The sequence below is a fragment of the Chrysemys picta genome, chromosome 14 (genome assembly GCF_011386835.1).
Source record: "Chrysemys picta bellii isolate R12L10 chromosome 14, ASM1138683v2, whole genome shotgun sequence".
NCBI lineage: Eukaryota > Metazoa > Chordata > Testudines > Emydidae > Chrysemys > Chrysemys picta.
Genome location: NC_088804.1, coordinates 15,863,878 through 15,872,805, shown reverse-complemented (window position 1 = coordinate 15,872,805; position 8,928 = coordinate 15,863,878).

The window sequence follows — 8,928 nt, the reverse complement described above, 5'->3', positions numbered from 1 at the left end:
TCACCATCCTTCTTCTGGAATGCCTAAAACTGATCTAGTGTTCCTCTGGAATGACATGTTTACTCACACAGATGGTACCTTTCTGAAGATCTTAAAATACCCGTAAGTGACACACTGCATCCATATTGTTCCTTGAGGTCTTCCTAAGAACAGCAGTATGTTTTCTCATATTGTACTTATATGTTTAACTGAAGCTCCTGCATGTTGTTCTGTTGTAATGGCCTGGGCATACATTCACAAATTTTGGTGACCACGATAGTGGCCTCTCTGTGTACATTTAGTTTCTGCATACAAATCGTATGCATGTACATTTTTCTGAGTACTAGATCTTGCTTGCACAAACTCTATCTGCATATGCAGATTAAACCACTTATTCCTGTAAATGACAGTGGCAGAAAATAGTGAGCACACACAACTGCATATGCAAAATTACTCATTCAAAACCAGAGGCAATCCATGTAAATCTATGCAAAAAAAATACAGTTTAAAAGATATATTTTAAGCCACTGTTCTTTTTCAAATGAGAATCAACAACACTGCTACTAAAATTGCTTTACTCAGTCCAAAGAGGTACAGGACCAGAGACACATGGGGCATATGTTGTCTCTCACTCAAATTGAGTAAGACTGTTCACAGAGTGCAGTGACATCTAGGAATTGATTTTTGTGGTTGTTATGCAATGCTTTTTATTAAAAGTAATATACTAGATCATGGGTTACTCTTAGTTCTATTTCTGAAGCAACAGAATGGCTGGCATACTGCAGATACCTTCCTTCATTTAACTAAGGATGGGTATACCATGTACATCAGTATTATTTCAACTATACTGTTTTGATTCTTCTTTCCCTCATTATGAGATGGACCCTACAGACCTTACTTAGTTTTGCTCAGGAAGTAAAGTCAATCCACTGAAGTCAATGTGATGTTTCATTGAGGAAATTCTGCAGGGTTGCCCTGTGTTTCTAAATAAGCATTTGTAGTTTAGAAACAATCTGATTATTCCTCTGGCTTTAGGTAATTAAGTAGATAAATGACAAATATTAAAACTACTATCAATTGAGTGTACTCTTGGAATATTAATTGAAAATGCTATACTTCCATAATTTGTGAAATTATAACGGGATTTAGGGACAATATTACATCCAAGATTTACTTTGAAAGTTAGCTCTGTATCTAGTTACCTATATGGACAACTCCCCATTCTCTCCCATGTACACTCAAAATCATTGTAGTGACAGAGCACTGTGCAATATTACTATTATTCCCTAGCTTTCATACAAACATTAATGATTAATCCTAACCCCACCTCTGTAAATTAGGGAAGTATTATGCCCATTTTATCCTCAGTCTAGCATCTAAATTACAAGACAGTCCTTCCCCCTCTTATCACCAAATAACCTGATCCTCTACATTCTCCTGCACACCTTCTGGTACGCTATATCTCTTACACATACATGTGTTTATTGTTTCACAGAGAAGGAATCATATGCTGGAGGCAAATTATAGACATTTTCAGATAATGATTAATGCTAATTTGTACTTTCGAATTTTTTTTCCTAAGAACAGGATTTGAGACCTTAATTAATATACCACAGATCATAAGGATCTGATGAAACAAGAGACGGTGCTTACAGTACATCAATCTAATAACCAGTCTTGATGGCAGGTTGTGCTTGCATGCTGGCTCAGCATTAGAATTTCAAGTGCCATACAGAAAAGAAATTTGCATTCTTAAGTATTCTGTTTAAATGTGTGTCTATAATGAGCACACAGCCACACTGAATACAAAAGAAAACACTGGAAAATGAAGCTTTTGCTCTTCAAGCTTTTAATAAATCTATTTAAAAGTGGTTTCTGCTGACTCAAAGATTGCTGTTCTAGATTAAAATGCACAGTTTCAACGCGCACCACGAGGAGTCACCAACTTTCCTTCTTGAATTCTGTCGAAATCACAGAATTTAAACCCACCTAGTCCTTGAGCTGGGATATAAAAGGTTTTAAATAATTAAAAAAATACCTCCTCAGGATCTGCAGAAAACGCAGTCTTTGCTGCTATAATATAGCCATGACTATGGCCTCATGAGAATTGTTTCTACCCATTTTCAGTCATGTAAACATGTGTCAATTGTTCAGACCTGGGGGAGAAAAACAAGCTGTTTCTCCCACTTCAACTGCTGTTCAGAGAGATGCTGCTTTGCCTTCAGAGCTTTGCTGTTGCTGCTTTCAGCAAGCTTGTGCTCCATTGTTAGGGCCTGTCTTTTCATAGGCCTCTAGGGAATGAAAGGATGGTGCAGATGGTAAACAAACCTGCTTTATGGTCTTTGAGCTTATATTGAGAAATTCAGATTCACTTCTGACTCTGGAATGCCACTGAATAAAAAGATTAGCCACATTTATTACCAAGTTGATCCTCAGCTTTATATTATCTCCCACCATTGCTTTGTCTGGTAGAGGTTTTTTTCTCAGATCTCACAGAGTTCACGGATAAGCTTTAAAAATCCATCGGCATATAGTGAATTACATCAAGATATTTGATTTTGTTTATAATGATAGGTCCAGGTCCTCAGTTAGAGTAAACCAGCACAGCTCCATTCACTTCAGTGGAGCTACACCCGTTTACACCAGCTGAGGCTCTGTCCCACATATGCACTATTCATATCAACAATTCATCAACTGAACAACTCCTTTTCAGAATCTGCATGTCATTCTAAACCAGGCAGATGATTGTCTTGGTTCAGTGTATCCTACAGCTAGTTTTTAGTCTGAGAAAAACTTTCAAGGCAGTGTACTCCAGCTGAGGAACTGTCTCAGTTCACATTTTAGATAAGATTTTTTTCCAAGTCAGTGCGAGAAGACGACATACCTTTGGAGTTTGGATTCTACTGGGAACAGCAACAATCTCTCTGCAGGTCAGAATAAGAACTCCTCCAAAGACACTGTTACTCAGATTCCTCCAGTCTGTTTGGGGGGGGGGGAGAAGGGGAGCAGGGAGGAGGTGTCAACAAAACATGGATTCTGTGAAGAAATGAGAGATGGATGAATAGTGCAAAAATCACTAATATTAGTTTAAATTATTAAACAAGTTCACAGACTGTGTTCACATTCCCTTAGGGTTTACCCTCCCTTTATATGCTAGTATGCATGTTTACTTGCATGAGTGCTAGTTAAATAACCAGTTTTAAGTGAATTTTGCAATATATTCAGAAAACAAAATTTCAAATGTTTAGTAGCGAGTATTCTAAGCAAGAAACTGATTCAAAGAGTGTGAGGAAACAAGCTAACCATGTGACCTCATATCCAGACAAAACATTTAATATTCCGAATATCCAGTACTCACAGTTAACAGCACACAAACAGACCAAAAATTATTCACTGAAGGTCAAACCTACCCCATTCAGAGGCCAGCACAAGGCATATGCACCACTTCATACTGGCTTAAGGGTCAGATAGCAAAACCTTTAGCTACAGTGAATAGTTCCATTGAAGACAACAGAACTACTTATGGAGTAAGATACTAAATATGAGTAAGGATATCAAAATCTGGCTTCAAGTAGGTCTCAAGGACCTTGTAATAGCCTTATGAATCGGGATGGGTTTTACCCTCGAGTAATTTGGCAAATAATTTTGAATAATGAATAAATTTGAGAAGTGTCCAAAACAGAAAGTAAAGCACAATGCAAATTCATTATTAATTATCAAACTCCACAAGAAATGGAGGAGCTGGACAACATTTGATGCTACACAAATCAATAATGGTACTAACTAGTCCAATATATAAACTGCAGTACACTAATGTACTATATGATATTTTACTTCTACATTTAAAATCTTGGCATGCCTAACAGTAACATGGATCTTTCTACAAAGAGTTCTTTTCTTTTTGCTCATTAGAACAAGTGCTGATATTGTCTTCGTGACTCATCTGCTTTTTGCTGTTTTGGGCACAAGTTTGTCTTTATGATTCAGGTAAAGGATCCAGTGAGTTAATGCCGAGGGTTTAGCACATCATAAACTTCTAACAAACAAGCACTGAAAATGGCATAAAATGGTTTATAGCTGATCTCTTCAGGTGTCAGTAATTTCATGACCATGATCTATTCTCTAGGGAATTTTAAAGACATGTTATTGTTTCAGTTTATTATTATTTGTTTTTTTAGATATTTTTGTTTCTAATTAAAAAATCAGCAGACTTACTTTGGATGTATATACAGAAATTTCAAACAGCAATAACAAACCACATCCAGATTTTTCAGGCTTCTCCATAATATACATACTTTTTCCTGCCCCAGAGAACTGTTATCCAGTTCATAAGTGAATGGCACAAAAGTGACACTTTGTGGCAAGACAGAGGCATTTAATTTTCTTAATCCTATTAATTCCTGTGTGTTTTTATCATTCTTGTACTACCCATTTCTCGGGAAAGTAAAAAAGGTAATAAATTTGTTCATTCCTATTTGCACTAGACTAATACCATGGAAGATTGACAAGTGGAGTTGAAAAGTGGGGAATAAGTAAATACCTACCACCTTAAAGTGTCTCATGGGATTATTTTAAACAAAAATCTATTAAAAGATCATGATATGAAGAAAAATCAGCAGTATAATAATACACAACAATCAGATTCTAATATATGGGAATTCCAATAACTTCAATGGGCTAAGGATCAGGCCCATCTTTAGTACCTGAACTTACTCCCATTGAAGTCTAGACTGACTGCTCTCCAAAAAAGTTAGTGTTGGGCCCAGACTTGAGAGATGCTGAACACTTGTAAATTCTTCTGAACAGGGACTACATTTTTGTTACAGGTGTACAGCACCTAGCACAATGGAGCCTTGATCCACAACTGGGGTCCCTGGGCACTTTGGCACAAACTACAATAATTTCCCACACTGTGGAGGAGGATGCTCATCCACTCTCAGCATCAGACACCCATTCAAAGATTCCTACAGGATGAACCTTGTTGATGAATATACCAGAAAACAAATCTGTGGCTTGAGAGGGCCAGACCCTGCAAGGTCTCACTGACTTCAGAGGCAGCTAGAGGCCTTCGGTGCTTTGTCAGTTCAATCAGGACCTCCCATGATCAGACTAAATAAAATGAAACTGAACAAAATAAGACTTGCATCACTCATCTACTACACCTCTACCCCGATATAACGTGGCCTGATATAACACGAATTCGGATATAATGCAGTAAAACAGCGCTCTAGGGGGGCGGGGTTGCGCACTCCGGCGGATCAAAGCAAGTTCGATATAACACGGTTTCACCTATAACACAGTAAGAGTTTTTGGCTCCCGAGGACAGTGTTATATCAGGATAGAGGTGTATTTTATTCTGGGAAACTGGGAAACTCTGTTGTGCAATTACTACTCTGTGCAATGTGCTGAGTGAACTCGAGAAAGAGGGTCAGGGACCTAGGCTAGTTGACATGAGGGAGGGGGTGCTGTGGAATATAAACTGGGGACAGGCCACTACTAGACAAATATAAGCTTCTCTGCCAGTAACACTCGCCTCTTGCATGCTCAGTAAAGATCTTTTCTACAACTCTGCCTGCATGACTTATGACTAATGAAACCCTGGGCACATACAGTATTCGAACGTTTCACTCATAACATCGGTATGTTCCGAGTATCTTAATTTCAAACAATTCACATAGGATGCTACCAAATCTCCTTTCCCAAACATTATATATAATGAACTATAATCTTCTCTTTTTAAAACTTGTAACTTAAAGTCTAGTATGTTTAGTATATCATTTAATGGGTGTTTTTCCTTATTATTTAATATTCTGTGAATTATTATTTAATACTTCAGAATGACTATTAATTTAGACTTACTGATTACAGGTGCAACTGTGAGACAAATGCTCAGACACATACTCTTTATTCATGCAAATAGTTCAACTGAAGCCAAGTTCTCATATCCAACATAGGATTCAAGTGGTGCAAAAGGTTTTTGCTGGTCCTCTGCACAGGGATGAATTATACTCATAGCGAGAGGAGAATCAGGTCCGCCATACATTTGCTTTTTTTAAAAAGGGTGATTTAAAGTGCCATACAGGATATATTCAGATAGTAATAAATCAGTCAGAAAACTTACACAGGAGATTCAATCTTGCTCTCACAAAGATCAATGAAAGTCTTGCCACTAATTCTAGTGGGAGAATGGGAGCAGAATCAGGTCCACTTTGTTGCAACCACGCCCCTATAAAGCTGAACAGAATGTACAATGTGCATTAGAGAAACTGGTAAATTAACCACCGCAGAAAAAAAGTTCATGCAAATAAAGTTAAGGGCAACAAAGACTGTCAGCATCATTGAAAAGACAGCATATTGCAAAAGTTACTGTACCATGCTAAAGTATCTGAGATACCCTGGCTATTTCCCATTCTGAGTATAGTGTGTACCTCAGAGCAGGCTGGTACCTCTTGGTAAATTATGACATTTTAAATGTGACCACTGTGCACCCAGAAAATCAAAGAAATCATTGATTAATATAATCCTGTCCCCTTTCACTCAGGCTGTTGTGTTTAGATGGTGACTGTTTAGTACATTTGAGCCTGTAAAAGTGGATCTTAGTATAATGTGGGAGTGGGTTGGGAGGCATCAATGGATTTACACTAGGCCAGAATCTGACCCATTTACTTCAATGGGATAACTCATGTGCGTATATCAATCAAGATTTGGTCCACAGAAGAAAACATAGGTGTTAAACATGGAGAGAGCTTACATTTCATGTGGCTAATAGGTACATACAAAGAAATATTAAGCCCCACATGTGCTGGATTCACTCATTGTTAATATAATGTGAACGATGAAATACATCTGCATCACTCTTTGTAATTTGTTTTAAACGTCATAGTAGCATTTCTATCATTTGAAAGATAACTGAATTAGCTATTTTGGAGTTACACTAAGAGGAATTTGGCCTAAACGCACTACTGATATGAGTAAAACAAGCAGGATTGGGTCCTATGTTTATGCACAGCTTCTAAATATTGTTAGTTATACCTTTGTTGATGGCATATAGTTATCCCTCCCCTTTTATGTCATATGTGTTGTTATACTACATACTATTATGCTGCAATACTTAGGCACCATGAGACAAGGTAAGGAAATTACACTAGGGAAGTCAGAATTGTCTTTTTTGTGGGTTTGTTGCCATCATGTTTTCTTTTGACTTGGAGATATTCCTTGATTATGATTTGTCATTTTATAATCCCAATAAAACATTTCACTTAGTACAATTGCTGCACCATAGTCTGATAACACATATCTCGAAATTGTTCTGCTTTGCATCATGGCTGACATAAGAAAGCCCAAGGTATCTGCTATTTTACAATACCACATGCCTTCTTTTGGCTTGTTGTTTACTCATTACTCCTGTTACCACACCATGGCAGATTCAGGCATTGCAGCTTTCCTCACCAGCTGAGTTTCTTTAAAGCAACATTACCAAACACAAACCAAAGCTGAAGATGCTCATTGTGTAAAAATTCAAACCTTATAGCACCTAAAAAGTTACATGTTCAGCTTGCCTAGGGTGACCATATTTCCCAAAGGGAAAACGGGACACCATGTGGGGCTAGCCTGAGCTCCCTTCTATCCCCCAGAACTGGCCCCAGTCACTCGCCTGAGGCACACACACCCCCCAAACGCAGGACTGGTGTTGCTGCTCGTCTGAGCCCGGGCTACCCCTTGCCCTAGTCCTGCCTCCCCCCGGCCCGCACAGCCATTTGCTCCCTTCCGCACATTCTTCTACAACCCCCTTTTTTGACAAAAGTGAGCATTTGCCTCATTTGCTCTTGCCAACTTGATCAGTTGGCAAGAGCAAATGGGACAAATGTCCACTTTTGCCAAAAAAAGTTGGATGGATGGGACAGGGCTTAAAAACAGGACTGTCCTGGCCAAAACGGGACGTATGGTCACCCTAAGCTTGCCTAACCCATCGACCCGGCAACAGGGGCTGATTGTTCACCTACTGACCAAGACAGAGGAAAGCAAGTGTACAAAGGAGGTAAAGAATGTTTCTTTAACAGTCATTTGAAAGGTGACAATGCAAATTGTGAACATTTACACAATCAACGCAACTAAAATACAAGTCAGCCTGATAGCTCTTATTGTTCTCTATAGTTTTTTTTATTTTCAGTTTAAGATGTAAAAACTTATAAGGAATATTAATTTCATGCAGCACATATCTAAGGCCAGGCACAATAAGACACATTCATAAGACACAGAACAGGACAGCTCATCTTTACAAGTTATTGAAAGGACACTCCCAAGCAACTTGTACCAAAATGATGATATACATAAGCTAATGTACATACTCTCAAGCCAGGACGGAAAAAAACAGTCACAACTAAAAGTTTCTTCACATCCTTTTTTTCAAGGCTTGCTTTATTCCCAAACACTCAAAACCAGAGCAAATCAACTCAAACTACTTGGCAACAACCATTCAAGACCTTTCCAGATCCAGCCAGCTGGGAGCGGAGGGGATACTCCCTTCCTCTAAGGTAGCCTCTTTTGTATCACCTTTCCCTTTCTGCCCAGATTGGCCGTGTGATAGACAGGAACCTATATACCTAATATGAAAAATGCTCACTCGTATGGTTCAATGGTGAATTGGCCTCATAACTAGAGCTGCCCAGGAATTTTTCAACAAAATGATACTGTGGTCAGAAAACACTTATTTGTTGAAACCAAAACTTGGTGTGTGAAAGGCTCGGTTTCAACAAAACTTTTGTTGGGAAGTGTTTTCAGGTCAAAACCAGAGAGAAAACACAACCACTGCAGCTAACAGCCTAGTGGATAGGGCACTCCCCTGGGCTGTAGGATCCTGGTTCAAGTCCCTGCTTTATCTGATGTAGAGCTATATTCTGGGGTTGTTCTCTCTCATTTTTCATTAACAATTTTAAAAGGTCTTGGTTT